Source organism: Tamandua tetradactyla, chromosome 3, assembly GCF_023851605.1.
Source record: "Tamandua tetradactyla isolate mTamTet1 chromosome 3, mTamTet1.pri, whole genome shotgun sequence".
Taxonomy (NCBI): Eukaryota; Metazoa; Chordata; class Mammalia; order Pilosa; family Myrmecophagidae; genus Tamandua; species Tamandua tetradactyla.
Window position 1 is genome coordinate 154,020,766 of NC_135329.1, and position 18,711 is coordinate 154,039,476.

An 18,711-nucleotide genomic window follows, 5' to 3' on the forward strand; every position below is an offset into this window, starting at 1 on the left:
GCTGCATAATATTCGTATGTATATACCACAGTTTGTTTAGCCACTCGTCTGTTGATGGACATTTTGGCTGTTTCCATCTCTTTGCAATTGTAAATAATGCTGCTATAAACATTGGTGTGCAAATGTCCGTTTGTGTCTTTGCCCTTAAGTCCTCTGAGTAGATACCTAGCAATGGTATTGCTGGGTCGTATGGTAATTCTATATTCAGCTTTTTGAGGAACCGCCAAACTGCCTTCCACAGTGGTTGCACCATTTGACATTCCCACCAACGGTGGATAAGTGTGCCTCTTTCTCCGCATCCTCTCCAGCACTTGTCATTTTCTGTTTTGTTGATAATGGCCATTCTGGTGGGTGTGAGATGATATCTCATTGTGGTTTTGATTTGCATTTCTCTAATGGCCAGGGACATTGAGCATCTCTTCATGTGCCTCTTGGCCATCCGTATTTCCTCTTCTGGTAGGTGTCTGTTCAAGTCTTTTTCCCATTTTGTAATTGGGTTGGCTGTCTTTTTGTTGTTGAGTTGAACAATCTCTTTATAAATTCTGGATACTAGACCTTTATCTGATATGTCGTTTCCAAATATTGTCTCCCATTGTGTAGGCTGTCTTTCTACTTTCTTGATGAAGTTCTTTGATACACAAAAGTGTTTAATTTTGAGGAACTCCCATTTATTTATTTCTTTCTTCAGTGCTCTTGCTTTAGGTTTAAGGTCCATAAAACCGCCTCCAATTGTAAGTTTCATAAGATATCTCCCTACATTTTCCTCTAACTGTTTTATGGTCTTAGACCTAATGTTTAGATCTTTGATCTATTTTGAGTTAACTTTTGTATAGGGTGTGAGATATGGGTCCTCTTTCATTCTTTTGCATATGGATATCCAGTTCTCTAGGCACCATTTATTGAAGAGACTGTTCTGTCCCAGGTGAGTTGGCTTGACTGCCTTATCAAAGATCAAATGTCCATAGATGAGAGGGTCTATATCTGAGCACTCTATTTGATTCCATTGGTCGATATATCTATCTTTATGCCAGTACCATGCTGTTTTGACCACTGTGGCTTCATAATATGCCTTAAAGTCAGGCAGCATGAGACCTTCAGCTTGGTTTTTTTCCTCAAGATACTTTTAGCAATTCAGGGCACCCTGCCCTTCCAAATAAATTTGCGTATTGGTTTTTCTATTTCTGAAGAGTAAGTTGTTGGGATTTTGATTGGTATTCCATTGAATCTCTAAATCAATTTAGGTAGAATTGACATCTTAACTATATTTAGTCTTCCAATCCATGAACACAGTATGCCCTTCCATTTATTTAGGTCTTCTGTGATTTCTTTTAACAGTTTTTTGTAGTTTTCTTTGTATAGGTTTTTTGTCTCTTTAGTTAAATTTATTCCTAGGTATTTTATTCTTTTAGTTGCAATTGTAAATGGAATTCATTTCTTGATTTCCCCCTCAGCTTGTTCATTGCTAGTGTATAGAAACACTACGGATTTTTGAATGTTGATCTTGTAGCCTGCTACTTTGCTGTACTCATTTATTAGCTCTAGTAGTTTTGCTGTGGATTTTTCAGGGTTTTCGACGTATAGTATCATATCGTCTACAAACAGTGATAGTTTTATTTCTTCCTTTCCAATTTTGATGCCTTGTATTTCTTTTTCTTGTCTAATTGCTCTGGCTAGAACCTCCAACACAATGTTGAATAACAGTGGTGATAATGGACATCCTTGTCTTCCTGATCTTAGGGGGAAAGTTTTCAATTTTTCCCCATTGAGAATGATATTAGCTGTGGGTTTTTCATATATTCCCTCTTTCATTTTAAGGAGGTTCCCTTGTATTCCTACCCTTTGAAGTGTTTTCAACAGGAAAGGATGTTGAATCTTGTCAAATGCCTTCTCTGCATCAATTGAGATGATCATGTGATTTTTCTGCTTTGATTTGTTGATATGGTGTATTACATTAATTGATTTTCTTATGTTGAACCATCCTTGCATACCTGGGATGAATCCTACTTGGTCATGATGTATAATTCTTTTAATGTGTTGTTGGATTTGATTTGCTAGAATTTTGTTGAGAATTTTTACATGTATATTCATTAGAGAGCTTGGTCTGTAGTTTTCTTTTTTTGTAATATCTTTGCCTGGTTTTGGTATGAGGGTGATGTTGGCTTCATAGAATGAATTAGGTAGCTTTCCCTCACTTCGATTTTTTTGAAGAGTTTGAGGAGAGTTGGTACTAATTCTTTCTGGAATGTTTAGTAGGATTCACATGTGAAGCCGTCTGGTCCTGGACTTTTCTTTTTGGGAAGCTTTTGAATGACTGATCCAATTTCTTTGCTTGTGATTGTTTTGTTGAGGTCATCTATTTCTTCTTGAGTCAAAGTTGGTTGTTCATGCCTTTCTAGGAACTTGTCCATTTCATCTACATTGTTGTATTTATTAGCATAAAGTTGTTCATAGTATCCTGTTATTTCCTCCTTTATTTCTGTGAGGTCAGTGGTTATGTCTCCTCTTCCATTTCTGATCCTATTTATTTGCATCCCCTCTCTTCTTCTTTTTGTCAATCTTGCTAAGGGCCCATCAATCTTGTTGATTTTCTCATAGAACCAACTTCTGGTCTTATCGATTTTCTCTATTGTTTTCTCTCCCTTCAATTTTGACAGCATTTGTCCCATGTATTTTTGGAAAATGTTTTTAGGTAGATAAATGTTTATGAGTATTATTTCTTCTTGGTAGATTGGCCATTTTTTTATTATGTAGTATACATCTTTGTCTCTTGTGACTGTTTTGACTTAAACTCAGATATCATTTAGTTCAATATTAGTGTAGCTATCCAAGCTCTATTTGGATACTGTTGCATGTAATATATATTTTTTTCAATTCCTTAACTGACAATCTATTTGCGTCTTTGGGTCTAAGTTAAGTCTCTTCCAAGCAACATATAGTTGGGTCATGCTTTTTAACCCATTCTGCCATTCTGTGTTTTTATTTGAAACTTTAATCCATTTACTTTCATTCAATTACTGATAAGGTAGGATTTATTTCAACCATTGTATCCCTGTTTTCTTATATGTCATATATTTTATCTCTCTTCTACTTTGTTCCAACCTTCTGTTGTGTATGTTGATCTTTTGTAATGGTCTCTTTCTCATTTACATTTATTTCTGTATATATTTTAAATGCTTTTTCTTTGTGATTACCCTAGAGTTTGTATTAAAAAAAACTAAGCCTATAGTCTACTAGTTCTAAAAGATATAACTTAATTTCAATAGCATACACAGTCTTTGCTCCTGTACCCATCTGTTACCCCTCTTTGTTTTTTGTCACACATTACCTCTTTGTATGTTACATATCCATAAAATGAAAAATATTATTTCTTATTCAATTGTATTCTAATACTTTTAGCAAATATAGAGTAGAGTTACATACTGAGCATACAGTACTATAGGATTTTGTGAACACCCTTGTAACTACCTTCACTGAAGATATTCATTTCTTTATACTTTTCCAAGCTACTCTGTCCTGTCTTTTCCTTTCAACTTGAAGAACTTCCTTTAGCATTTCTTCTAGGACCAGTCTCTTGGTGACAAAATCTTTGTAGTTTTTGCTTATGTATGAATGTCTTAAGCTCTCTCTCATGCTTGAAGAACAGTTTTGCTGGATAAAGAGCTTTTTAAATTAGAGAACTTGTGAATTTACTGAAGAATCATGCATAAAATAACAGTGCTCCTATATATCCCTTTATTATTAACATTTTGCATTGCTGTGGTATATTTGTTACAATTGATGAGAGCACATTTTTATAATTGTGCTAATAACTATAGTTCATGGTTTAACTTAGGGTACATGGTTTGTGTCATGTAGGTCCATAGATTTTTTTTTTTAATTTTTTTCTTATGACATATATACAACCTAAAATTTCGTGTTTTAACTACCTTGTATACCATCACCACCATCCATTACCAAAACTTTTCCATCAACCCAAAGAGAAACACAGAATATATAAGCCTTATCTACACCCTACCTGCACCCTTCCCTGGCAACCTATATTCTGTTCTGACTCTGTGAGTATGTTTATTCTAATGATTTCATTTCAGTGTGATCATAATATAGTTGTTCTTTTGTGTTGCTTATTTAAATCAACATGGTGTCTTCAAGGGTCATCCATGTTGTCGCATGTATCAGGATGCCATTCCCTGTCATAGCTGACTAATATCCCATTGTGTGATTATACCACGTTTGTTTATTCATTCATTGGTTTTGGAGACTTGGATTGCTTCCATATTTTAGCAACTGTGAATAATGCCACTATGAACATCAGTGTGCAAATATTGATTCAAAACTCTGCTTTCAATTCTCATGGTTATATACCTAGAACTGGGGTAGCAGGTCATATGTTAATTCTACATTTAGCTTTCTGAGGAACTGCCAAACACTATTCCACAGACGATGCACAGTTTTTTATTCCCACCAGCAATGAATGAGCACTCATATTTCTCTACATCATTTCTAACACTTTAATTTCCCTCTTTTAATTAGTAGCCATTCTAGTGGGTGCGAAATGGCATCTCATTGTGGTTTTGATTTGCATTTCCCTGATAGAATCTAATAATGTTGGCATCTTTTTATATGATTTTGCCATTCATATCTCTTCTTTGAAGAAATATCTGTTAAGTCTTTTGCTCATTTTTAAACTCAGTTGTTTAGTCTTTTGTTGTTGAATTGAAGGATTTATTTATATATTCTGGATATTAAACTTGTCAGATATGTGGTTTCCAAATATTTCTCCTATTGCTGTCATTTTACTTTCATGGTCCTTTGCATTTCCGTGGGGTCAATAGTGACATCCCGCTTTTCATATCTGATTTTAGTTATTTGTGTTCTTGCTCCTTTTTTGTCAGTCAAGCTATATGTTTGTCAATTTTGTTGATATTTTCAAAGAACTGTCTTTTTGGTTTTGTTAATTCTCTCTATGGTTATTTAATTTTATATTTCATTTATCTCTACTCTAATCATTGTTATTTTCTCCCTTCTGATTCTTTGGGTTTAGGTTGCTCTTCTTTTTCTAGTTCTTCCATTTTTGAGGGGGTGTCTCTGATTTGAATTCTTTCTTCTTTTGTAATTTAAGCATTTAGAACTATGAAGTTCTCTCCGAGGACTGCCTTTACTGCATCCCCTAAGTTTTGTTATGTTTTATTTTCATTTTCACTCACCTCAAGGTATTTCCTTACTTCCCCTGTGATTTCCTCTCTTAGTACGTTGGTTGTTTGAGTATGTTGTTTAACTTCCATATATTGTTAATTTTCCATTTCTCCCTCTGTTTTTGCTATCTAGCATCATTCTATCACGGCTAGAAAAGATACATTGTATGATTTCAATGTTTTTTTTAATTTATTGAGTCTTCTTTTATGACAGGTTATGTTCTGTCCAGAAGAATGATTCATGTGCACTTGAGAAGAATGTGTATTCTGCTGTTGCTGGGTGAAGTGTTCTATATGTGTCTGTTAGGTCTAGTTGGTTCCAAGAATCACTCAGATCCTGTATGTCCTTATTGATCTTCTTTCTGGATGTTCTATTCATTATTGAAAGTGATGTATGAAAGTCTCCTGCTATTTATGTAGAACCATCAGTTCCTCACTTCAAATCTGTCAGTATTTGCTTCAATTATATTCCAGAGCTCTTCTGTTAGATGCATGTATATTTATAGTTGTTCCATCTTCTTGTTGAATTGACCCCTTTATCAGTATATGATGACTGTCTTTATCCTTCATAATGATTTTTTTTACTTAAAGTCTGTTTTATCAGGTATTAGTATAACCACCCCTGCTCTTTTTTGGTTACCACTTGCATGGTATATATTTTTTCCATCCTTTCACTTTTAACCAAATTCTGTGTTTGAATTTAAGGTGGGTCTCTTATAGATGGCATATAGTTTTTTCAAGGTTTTTAAATTCATTCTGCCAATCTCTGCCTTTGACTGGAGAATTTAATTCATTTACATTTCAGGTCACTACTGATAGTACAGGATTACTGCCATTTTACTATTTAGTCTTTGTTAGTCTTAAAAGTCTTTTGTCCCTCAGTACTTCTGTCAATGCCCATTTTTATTTATTTATTTTTACATGCACCATGGGGTCCCTTCCCTCCATCTGGTTTTATTTTTCTCGTTTATTTTCCTTGTAGTTACCATGGGATTAAAATTTAACATCCTAAAAATATAACAATCATATTTTGTTTGATACTAAATTGACTTCAGTTGTAGGCTCATACACTTTTCCTATACAGGAGTTCCCCTTTTATAGGACTTTGAATACCCCTTCTTTTTCCCAGAAAATAGGTCCTCTTCCTCTCCCAGATGTTGCATTGCTAGCTTAAAGCAAGCAACCATTTGCCTCAGGCCATTTGCTTCAACTGTTTCCTACACTGCTATTGTCTCATGCTTTTGCCTGGAAGGCAAATTCTGGGAGAGGGGAACATGCCTGAGAGGAGTTTCTTAAGTCAGTCTTTTCCAGTTGAACAAGGCCAGGGGCCCACAACTGGAGTCCTTGCTAGCCCCAAGTTGCTCTGCTGAGCAGATGAGGAGGGAACAAGAAGAGTGCCAGGAGCTTCTTCACTGGCTCCAAAAGTTGTACTTTCTTGACTCAGTCCCTGTCTAGCCACTACAGTCCTTCAACTGTCCTCTGAAGCTCTGAGGAAGCATACCATCTTTAAGTCTCCTCTACCTCATTTGTCTGGGGTGATTTGAACAGTGGCCACACTCAAAGTCAAGTTCCCAGCAACTAGAAGTAGTTAATTGTATGCTGTGATGAGCAATCAGCCCATGCCCACCCAGATAGTGGGCAAGTGGATTTTTATGTCCTTCTCTGGCATCAGAAAGGTACACCAGGTGCCAGACCCCACTGCTGCCTGCTGGAAGAATGGGAAATGAGTGCCAATAACTGCCATGCAGAGAGAGCAATTTACTGGTCTTTATCATAATTTAACAGCCTCTTCTCTCACTCTTCCCTGGATGCTGTACAGTGTTCTACTGGCCTCTGGGGTTTTGATATAGTTGATTCAGTCAGTTCCTGCCTGTTTAATAGTGATTCTGGTGGAGGGACTGGTTCCTGGACTTCCTACTCTGCCATTTTCCCACAATTCCTCCCCTAGCTAAAGAATTTGGAGTTGGCAGTTTTGCTTTCAGTATCTTAAATAGGTTATACCACTGCCTTCTTGAGTCCAAGGTTTCTGATGAAAAGTCAGCATTTAGTCTTATCAAGTCTCCCTTGTATATGACAAATTGTTTTTCTCTTCCTGCTTTTTAAGAATTCTGTCCTTATCTTTGGCATTTAATATTTTCATTAGTATGTGTCTTGGGGTATGTCTATTAGGGTTTATCCTATTGTACTTCTTGCACATGTTTATATCTTTCATAAGATTTTAGACATGTTTATGTCTTTTGTAAGACTTTGGAAATTTTCAGTCATTATTTCCTCAAATTTTCTTTTTGTTCCTTTTTTCCTTCTCCTCTCCTTCTGAGGCTCCCATATTGAATATGTTGATATACTTCATTTTATACCACCAGTCCCTTAGTCTCAGCTCACCTTTTTCCATTCCTTTCTCTATCTGTTCTTCAAATGCTTACTTTGATTGTCCTGTTTCTACTACACTGTTTCTTTCTTGTGCCTGTTCACACCTCTAGTGTATTTTTAACCTCCATTATTGTATTTTTCATAACCATAAATTCTATGTTCCTTTTAAAGCTTTATAATTCTTTAATTTCATCTTTCTTATATCCTTTAGTTCTATATCCAAATTTATTTCATTTCTAACCATATATTTTTTTAGCTTCTTGAATTGATTTAGGTGATTTGACTGGACATTTTTGATTAATTGTTCCACTGTTTATATTTTCTTTGTAGTTTTGCGCTGGTTTGCGCTGGCTTGAAAGGATGTATGTCCCCTAGAAAAGCCATGTTTTAATCTAAACCCCATTTCATAAAAGCAGAATAATCCCTATTCAATACTGTATGTTTGAAACTGTAGTCCCAGATCATCTACCTGGAGATGTGATTTAATCAAGAGTGGTTGTTAAACTGGATTAGGTGATGGCATGTCTCCACCCATTTGGGTGGGTCTTGATAAGTTTCTGGAGTCCTATAAAAGAGGAGACATTTTGGAGAATGGGAGATTCAAAGAGAGCAGAGAAGAACAACATAGCCATGAGAAGCAGAGAGCCCACAAGCCAGTGACCTTTGGAGATGAAGAAGAAAAATGCTTCCTGAGGAGCTTCATGAAACAGGAAGCCAGGAGAGAAAGCTAGCAGATGACGCCTTGCTCGCCATGTGCCCTTCCAGCTGAGAGAGAAGCCCTGACTGTGTTCACCATGTGCCTTCTCACTTGAGAGAAAAACCCTGAACTTCATCGGCCTCCTTGAACCAAGTTATCTTTCCCTAGATGCCTTTGATTGGACATTTCTATTGACTTGTTCTAATTGGGAATTTTTCTCGGCCTTAGAACTGTAAACTAGCAACTTCTTAAATTCCTCTTTTTAAAAGCCATTCCGTTTCTAGTACATTGCATTCCAGCAGCTAGCAAACTTGAACAAGTTTTCATTTCTTCTCTTGACTGAAGCATTTCTTCCTGTTTATTTGTATGGCTTGTGATCTTTTGCTGACATCTGGGCATTTGATTTATTTTCATGTGCTAACTCTGGAATTCAGTTTCTCCCTCTTGCATAGGGTTTTAGTGTAGATTGGCTGTGTGTTAAGGTTCTTCAATGCTTAATCCAGTTTATTCTGGTACTATAGAGCAGCCTGTGTTTAACTGTTTGGATTTTCTCAGGTCTTTCTGCACCTGCCTCTTGCTCTGGACATGTGCAGTAACTATTAGGATTACCCTAACATATGCAACTGTTTCCCTCTAGAAGAGGATCACCTTCATCATCTTTATCCTTTGGGAGTCCTGAGCTATTGTCTTTGATTTTATACAGATTTTCCTCCCCAGCAACTGTGATTTGCTGAACTTCTTTCCCATGCTCTACCTTTCATGCCTGGTCTACCATGCTCTACAGTGGTCCAGTTTCTTCTTTTTGTGTGGATTTCCTACTTACAGTAACTTCCACGTTAGGGGATCCAGACCCATGAAACTAAAATGAGGTCAGTGTCAAAAAAAGCAAAAACAAAAACTAATTTTCATTTAAGTGGCTCAAGTATGCATAGCTTGCCAGTAGTTCTGCTGTGGGTTACTTTGACTTCTGGGGTCTGCTTTGTATGCTCACACATACTGACCAATAAGGGACTATGTGGCCTTGGGTTCCATGCTTGAATATGTATAGGAATCTAAAATCACCGCTGGGAGTGGCTCTGTAGTCAGTAACCACGGCAGTAGGTGCAGCTGCTGTGTTTCTTATACTACATGAGACTGAGAATTGGGGAGGGGTCCACAGTGGCAGGTCTATGCTGCTCTCGTACCTCTTTTTTTGGGAAGTGGGTCCTTATTTCTTTGATTTGGTATTTATGGAATCTTTGAGTGGTCTCTATCATCTCCAGAGTTCCAAGTGATTTGAATCTGCCATTTCAGTTGGCTGCTGTCTCTAAAGGAAATGTTCCTGGAGATATCTTATGCTTTCATCTTGATGATGTTACTCTATCCTCTCACTCTCTTATTTATATATATATATACACACATAATTTTTTCTTTTTATTTAATTTGCTTTTTGCTGTTTATTTTCTTTCCTTTGAATTATCTGAGATTTATTTTCTTTTTCAGCAATTTTAAGTTATAAAGCTTATATTAGACATGCCAACTGTTAAATATGTATTTTAAACCCATAAATGTTTATTTCTTCATTTTTAACTTCCAAAATTAGTGCTGTTCTTGTGATTCTAACCTTTTCAAGATAGTGATGCCATTTGTTCCTTCACCTCTCTCTTTTTTCTGTCTGTTGTCAACCTCCATTCAAATATTAATTCTTATCAGTTTTTAAATATGTTCAAATCTCACCCATAAAAATAATGTTCTTTACTTGACCATACGTCTCCCTGCTGCAACTGCTTTATCTCTTCCTCACTGCCAAACTTCTCAAAAGAATTGTCAATACCAGCTGTCCCCATTTCTCATCTTCCAGGACTTCTGCCAAAACACTCCTTTTATTTTCCTCCTGCCTCTTGGGGGCTGATTTTCAGTTCTTTTATAGCGTTATTCTCTTCCACTAGGCCTTTGTAGGTTGTTGTTCCTCAAGGCATCTTCCTAGTTCCCTCCTCTCCTCCCTGTACGATGCAAGTGCCACTGTATGCATATGACATGCAAATGTATATCTCTAGCCCCAGATCTCCTGGCTAAGATAGTAGCTCCACACTTGCAACATTCTCATTGATATTTCAAAGCTGTGTCAGACGTACCTTAAAATAAATGTGTTTATGATTAAATTTTGGATTGACCTCTCTGAACCATCTTAATCTTCTCTTCCCTTGAGCAAAGAGAAGAGAGTTTATGCAAGCCAAAAGCAAGTGTGGAAAGAATGGTAGGGAATTTGACTGCAGATAGATCTGGGGCCTGGTCATGTATAGCCTTGGATGTCATGGCAAGGACTTTGGATTTTATTTTAATAGACATGTAAAGCCATGTAAGATTTTTGAATACAGAAGTAATAAGATTTGTATTTTTAAATATTCCTCTGATAATAGAGAGGATGGGTGAAAGTGGAACTGGGAGACCAGTTAGAGCATATTGGAGATATCGCCATAAGAGATAATAGAGGCTTACAGCAGGATGACAACACTAGAGCAGGTTGGATGTAGTCAGATTAGACTACTTTTTTAAGATAGAGTAAACAATATATGTTGATGGAGAAGATGTAGACTAAGATAATGAGAAGAGTCCAGGACAACTCCTGGATTTTGGTCCAAAGTTTTCTGTCTAAGTAGTGGTGTTCTCTGATGAAGGGATGAAGGAAATGTAAAGGGAAGATGCCAGAAAGAACTGGAATCAAGAGTTGAACTTCTAATATGATGCTATTAGACATCCAATTAAGAAGGTGAATGGACAGTAGGTTTCAAAAGTCAAGTTCATATTAGAGGTCAGAGCTGAAGATATAAATTTGGGCATCACCAGCATATAGCTGGTCTTCAATACTCTCTAGTGAGGTTAATATAGATTGGAGAAGAGAAAGAGGTACAAGCACATAAATTGATGAGAAAAAAAAATGGATTGTCCTTTTTGTGGCAGCTGCCTCTGATTAATATTGATTTGTGAGAAAGGAAACATATCTTCATGTAAGAAGTTGGTCAATATTTCTTTCATAGCTTGTCTTAATATTTAGTCTTCATTTCTCCAGAGAAAGGGCTTAACTTCTGATTCATAAACACCTTTCTAACATTGAGTGGACCCCTCAGAGTACTGAAGATCCAATTTAAGCAAGGCCATGACATCCCAGGCTTAGAGTTTGTTGAGGTACTGCATTTATCTTTTCCAAGCTCCAAAAGGGAGATTAAGAATACTGTTGATCTATTTCAGAAAGAAAAGTTCTTCCAGGTAATTAATTTCCATCTTTCTCATGGCCATTCTGTTTTCTACCTCCATGCCTTTATTTTATTTTCTTCTCTTCTTGAAATGCCCTTTGCCCCTGTGATCCCTATGCAAAAAAATTCTACTCATTTTTCAAGGTTTAGTTTAGCCATCATCTGTTTATGAGAACACTTAGTCACTATTGCTCCTATGAAAGGAGCAATTAACACTCCCACTTGTACCCTATAAATGTCCCAATTGTAACAATCATCACATTTTATTGCACTCATTTCTTTATGTTTCTCCTCCACTAGACTTCGAGCTGATTGAGGGCTGGGATACTACCTCTGATTAACGTTTATGCTCATACACAGTTTCTGGTACATAAAAGATACTTAATCACATTTTGAAATATTCAGTAGTGATATTAAAATCTTTAACACCCATATTGAATGAGCAACGATGAATGTGAACATCTGAGTAGATGTTTAACTGATCATAATGGACACCATACTGGTACATATCAGGCTTCAAAGTTTGGATTATTCCCATTCTGTGCCTTCTTTCTTTTTTATTTTGATCTTTGTGGATCTGGTGAAATCACACATAATGAAATGATTCTATAGTTAAATATCTAGTTCTTTTCAAAACCCTATTTCTTAAAACAGCTTTCATCTACACTCTTATCTGTGCTTTATACCGTGCTAAAGTCCATAACAAGATTTTACCAAATCTTCATATTAACACATCTTCCAGATTATTCAAAAGAGAATTGCTTTTAACCTTCTGCAGTGATGGCTTTGACACTCCCCACATAGTTCTCAGCATGTGAGATGCTTTATTCTTGTCTCTGATACACAAACTGCATCACTGAGAACAGCAAAATTATAAAGCTTTTATGAGGGATTATTTATACAACAGTCAGGGCTATCTTAACTCTTGATAAATGTTAGATAAAAAGCCACTGACGGTTTTTGTCCCAGACTATGCAAGGTGAGAAACCAATCTTAAAAAAACCAAAGCAAGCAGGGATGTAGGTAGATAAATGCTCAAAGAAAGTGCTTCTCTTTTGCCTCTTGGATTTAGTCATGCTCTTCTTCTGAAGAACTAAACAAGAGTTAAGTTGACACTGAAGCAGGGAAATGTCTGGTATTTTCTGTAATTTCCAAAGAAGGTATGTTGACATACGTTTTAGCCATCATGAGATAGTACCTTCTAGAATTTCAGCCCTCAGGACTACAAACCATCTCCAATGCTACTTAATCTTTAGGAAGTATTTGCAACAAGCCAATGCCCCCTAGAATAAAGGAGAGCATTTAATGTGGCAGACCATAATGGAGGGAAGGCAATAAAAGAGAAAGCACAGCTTGAAGTGTGGTATAACTGGGTGACTTACACCTCCCTGCTGAAGGCAGCAGACTTGCAGTTATGGAACTGCTAATCTGTTCTACTGTTTTTTAATCAGATGTTGGCATTATCTGCCACTAATTGCTTTTTCATTTCCACTTGTAATTATTCCATTGCATGTTTGTAGTGAGAAGCTGAAAATGAGGCAGATCACTGAGAAAGAATTAATTGTTAATGAATAATCATCAGTAGGAAGCCAATTTCATTATCTTCAAAGAGGTAGCCAGAGATTAACCACTAGCTATGGTTCTTGTACTTTCTGTGCATGACTGTAAAGTAATCACAAATAATCACGCCCTCCAACTTCATCAATTATTTTCTATTATGTGGATTGATACCCATTTTTGTCTTTGTTGTTTAATGATAATGGCAGAATTCATGCTGGAGAGTGCTAATTGGAAGGTGTTACATTCAGTGGGCTCTAGGCCTAATTATTAGAGCATCTTCTTCATTAGCACATGATCCTACAAAGGGTTGCATGGTGGGAGTTACTAATTTTCCAGGCTACAAGAATACTATATTAGGAAACTTTTACACATCCTTATACCAGGTAACACACAGAAAATCTTATGTCTGGTCAAAGTTGTGTAGCCATCAACAGAGACTTTCTATTTAAATAAACAAATTATTTTAATCTACTGCGTGTCTTTAAACACAAAGCCTGTGTCTGCCCTCAAACTGGATCTGCCCAGGACTGCTGATGATCTTTCACTTCTGCTTTGTTTCTGCCATTCACCAACACTGGTTCTTCAGAATGGTTTGCACAACCCCCTGGGATTATTACAGCTTTTAGTGGAACTTTGCCAGCTATCACTGAAAACGTGATGAGATGAGTTTGAAAGTCAGAAGGAAGCGTCCCACCTTTGTTGCTTCAGTGGTTAGTTGATGACACTCTACACAGGTTTAGGAAGAAAATAAATCTATGGTCCTACTTCATATTTGCATAGGGTTGCATGACTCTCTCAAAACAACTTCATGTGTATTATTGGCGGACTGTGTCCTTTAACAGAGCAGTAAGATTCATTGTTGACAGAGCTGCTTTGGTACCAAAAACTGCTATGGCCCCAAACCTCATGTTCAGCAAAGCACAGGTACATTCACCTACCTTCCCTTTCCATGGTGCTCTATGGTTCTTTAATGAGGGTGACTAAACAGGCTGCCCTGCTATTCTGAAAGAGCTTCCTCTGTGCATGTTATCACTCTCCAGGCACCCAAAGCACTATTTCTAACTAAACTACAGTTAAGAAAGGCAGAAAATGCAGCATTATCAACCTTATTGGACTACAGATAATTTTTTGGAAGCATCTTCAAGAAAAGTGACATGCAGAAGAGATTCAAAAAGAAAAAAAATCAGGTGTAGTTGAAGGATCATGGGTTTTTGTATTAGTCCTAGGCATTTGTTGGCTTGTGTGAGCATAAATTGTTTACCTCTTCGAGCCTCTGTTTCCTTAGCTATTGTCGTGGTCGGCTTCATGTGTCAATTTGGCCAAATGGTGGTACCTGTTTGTCAATGAGGACATTTCATAGAATTAAATCATGATCACATCAGCTTCATCCACAGCTGATTCCATTTGTAATCAGCCAAGGGGAGTATCTTCTGCAATGAGTGATACTCAATCTAATCACTGGAAGCCTTTTAAGGAGGATTCAGAAGAGACAGTCTCTCTTTCTGCTTCAGCCAGCAAGTTTCTCTGTGGAGTTTGTCCAGACCCTGCATCGGAATTGTCGGCTTCACAGCCTGCCCTGTGGATTTTGGACTCTCTGTTCCCGCTGTCATGTGAGACACTTTTATAAATTTTATATTTGCAAGTGTTCCCTGTTGATTCTGTTTCTCTAGAGAACCCTAACTAATACAGCTATAAAATGGATTTAATGATAATTCCTCCTTAGGTTGTTATGAAGATTAATGAGACAGTGTATGTAAAGTGCGAAACAGAAGGCCTGCCTTCTAATCAGCACTTGCCTCGGTTAGGAGCAGATAATGAAAAAACTGAATGGCTGAGGAGTAGATTGTTTTCTGGAAATGAATTGAGAGTTTTTGATAATATTAAAACTAACCCAAAGTGCTACAACAGACAAACCCTGAAAAGTCAGTGACTTAGTATGAGAGAGTTTATTTCGTACTCATGAAAAGTCTGTGGTCGTCTTTCCTCTACCCAGTAAAATTGGAGATTTAGGCTCCCTCTATCTGATGAGCCACTGTTTCAAACCTGACTTCCCAGGTTATCAAGGAAGGGGAAGGAGAGGCATACTGGCTCTTATATGCCTTGGACCAGAACATACTCCTATTTTTCTGAACTCAGTCATGTGACGTCAACCTAGAGGCTGGGAAATGTGGTGTTTTTGTGTGCCCAGGAAGAGAACATGGGGCAGCGAACATAGTGCTGTGCCTGCTGCAATGTGCCAAGAGTGAAATAATCAGGGGGTTCATTTGGATAGATTACACTGCAAGTATATAGAGATGGTTGGAAACAGAGAAAAGATTAGAATCTGGGATACCCTTTAGAAGAGTATTATGATAACAGAAAGAAGGAGATAAGGTAGAAGCCTGAAATTGGTTTAGACACTGTGATTAGGAATTTCAAAGAAGAAAAACAGAAGAGTCAAAAAAATAAAATTTCAAGCCTAAACAGTGGTTTTGTGGAAACATATTAGCAATATACGAGGAACACAGGATTTGGAGGATAAGAATGAGGAAAGTCATCAAGTGGTATTCAAAATAGACTGGGTTCTAGCTGGGACCTGCTGTCATGAACAGAAAAGAAACAATCTTAGACATGGGACGACTACCCCTATGAGAGACCCTGGCATTCACATGTCCAGGCTGGAGAATTACTAAGTGTTGTTGGTAAGGTCATTGCTGAAAGGTCCAAAGCCTCCAGAAAGATAAAGAGGATCTTTGAATTGTTGCTTGGTGGAAGTCCTATCCTAACTTTTCTCTTGGATACAGTAAAAGGATATTGTTTTGCATGGTGACCTTTACCCAGGCTCCAAAATACTTTACCCTTCAAGGACAATAACACCAGGTTCTTGGTTCATCGATTGTTAAATGAGTTTTGGGGAATGGAAATGATGAGAAGTAGGGTAAAGGGGATAGTGTACACATATACACACCCTATTTTCACAGGATGTGTAATTTTACAAATGAGAAAAATGATTACCGTAGGATGAATAAATAGATCCTCTTACGTATTAATAGATAATATAATTTGAGCATTTGCGCATTAGATTTTTTTCAAGTGGTCACCTGTAAACTGACACCATGGCATGAAATGCTTTCTTTTGTATAAGTCACAGGAAGCAAGACTCCTTGAATACATGCCAGCTTTGTCTGACTTGTCACTTGTGTAAGTAAGACATCTCACAGGATGTGCTTTTCAAGATCCCGACCCTATTATTGTATAGATATTAGAGCTGATTTACCGATAACTTTGCCTGAAGTTCCCAAAAGTTGTTTCTACCTCTTATACCATTCTCAACTACTTAGCTAATATTTTTCAGGAGAGAAGCACTCTACCCTCCCATCTCCAACCCCAGCCCCTCCACCGCTGCCACGGTTGCAAAGTTAAAAGCTGAAGATTTTATTTCAATTTTATCTTGTATTTCTTTTGCATGGAACAAAGGGCTCTTGGAGCTGGGAGTAGTGCAATAGAGACAGTCACCCACCTTCTGAAACAACCCCGTTCTGTTAGAAAAGAGGACATGACGTCTTTGAGGGTAACATGGGACCCCTGAGGCATCTTGGACATAGCACATGGGCAGCGTCTGAGCTGCAAAAGCCACTCTCTTCACAACCAGAGGTAGGAATCAAATCCAACATTTTAAAATAATAGGCATCAAATATTTTTGATTAGTAATAATAGCAATAACGACAGTAACAATCATATGATCATACATTTTAACACTTTTGAAACTTCCTTAATTAATTCATGCATCTAGTATTTTGCTGTGGTTGTAAAAGTGAAGATACAGTCCTTGCCTTCCAAAGCTTAAATTCATGTGTAATAGTTCTCAATGGTAGTTCTATCTCAGAGTGCTCCATCGGTGAGCAAGAGAAATCCCAAATACATTTTAGAGGCATCTGAGTATTTTCAGGGATAAAAGAAAGTAGTCAAAACATAAATAATATTGGTCTTAAATGCTATGAAATTTTCAAGAGATTTTAGTCCTTAATTTCAGAGTACCAATTACTAATTGTAATGCTCTTTAAAACATAACATGATGGAAATAGTTGGGGCTATAATATATACAAATAAATCTTGATACAATTAGAGAAACTTCTAAGCTGACTTAGCGAGCTTTCATTCTACCAATCAACTCAGCAGTCACGTATTCTTACAAGGAAGATCTGTCTAGCATTCAATGTACTTTCAGTACTATACAGAGCACGTAAGAGCTAATTACCTAACATCCCTGCTCACATCTGTACATTTCCACAGAAAGAACCACGTTCTGAATTCCGAACGTCAAGTTTAGCAGAGTCTCAGAAATGAAGCCATAACAGAGACTGTCCACGACAAGAGAAAGACAATACCCCGACAATGCTCTTTTCCTGTTTTGTCATCTCATATCAATTTTAATACCTTATGTCTCATCAGAGAGCAGTCATATTCTGACATGTTCCCTCCTGGTGCAAGATGGCAGCTACTAAAATGTAAATCACTACAGAGAACTGCTGGATTTAGAGCCAATTCTTCTAATCGAAAACAACAGCAATGTTCATTTCAGCTTGAGAATGATGGCTTTTGTATGGTGATATAACGGTAGAGACTATAATGGTGTCAACTACCGCTGTAAAATATGCTTCAAATGGGCTACCTTTTTTACATTTAGACTAGGATGACTTCTGTCACATTTCTCTTTTTGGCAAGGAAACTGACAATCTATTAAATAAATATTAATCCCTAGCAGCCTTCAAAGCAGGCTCAACCATATCAGGATTTTAAATAACTTCATTAATTGCTTAACTACCTTTCCCCTAAATTCCTAAGGGATCCTTTGATGCTAGTCACTCTAATGAGTTACCAAGTGATTCATGACTTCAACCTGTTATCATGCAAAATACATTTCCAGTTGGAAATCTTTGCAGATTTTTTTTTTGTGCCAGAAAGTAAGTAACCTTTCTAGACTTTAAAGAGGGCTGATTCTGTTTATGCAGTATAAGAAAAAGAATGATTTGACTTTCTTTTTCACATTACTGCTTTAAAACCGTATAATGAGTCCAAAAATTCTATTTAGTCAATGCATGGTCAAATGATGGATTCTATTTAAATGGAAAAAGAAGACAATTCTGGATTATGTGTGGGTGAATTATCCATGAAAAAATTTTCATTATGCGTTGGCTAGTCATTGCTTTCATGCAAGCTTTCATATCACATCTCTCCTACCAAAGTATTCATGAAAAATGCAGGATGGTTTTTATATTAAACTAGACAGGACATAATTGAGAAGCTAAATATTTTTGAAAGGAAAAGAAAATTTTTTTTTAGTAATGTACTGTTTTTCAATAGCCATGCTTCTCTTCCTCCCCATTTGAATGGCAGTCAAGTGTTGACCATGCATTTTTTTTGAAGAAATGTTATTTTCGTCATACTAATATATACATTTTTTAAAAGTACAATGCAGTTAATAATTAGAGGAGCATTCCTGGAGAAGCCTTTCTAGAAACCTTATTCTCTGTTACAGTCTGAACTGGCTGCTTTCTAGGAGTGCTGCAGACGCCCATCGTAGGATTTCCTTTTGCTTTGTCCTGTGTTGACCCAACTATTTCTTATATTCTAGAAGCTAAACAGAGAAAGAGCTTAGAAGAAAGTATGTAGACTTTCT

The 18,711-nt window shown here is 36.9% G+C and overlaps 1 long non-coding RNA gene across 1 annotated transcript in view; it reads left to right on the forward strand.

Moving 5' to 3' along the window:
* The window catches only part of LOC143677833 (uncharacterized), a 55,844-nt gene extending 41,203 nt beyond the window's left edge, over window positions 1–14,641 (forward strand). The window contains exon 3 of the long non-coding RNA XR_013172916.1: window positions 14,564–14,641. This is a non-coding gene — a long non-coding RNA (uncharacterized LOC143677833). The remainder of the gene's footprint in view (window positions 1–14,563) is intronic.
* The last annotated feature ends 4,070 nt before the right edge of the window (window positions 14,642–18,711 follow it).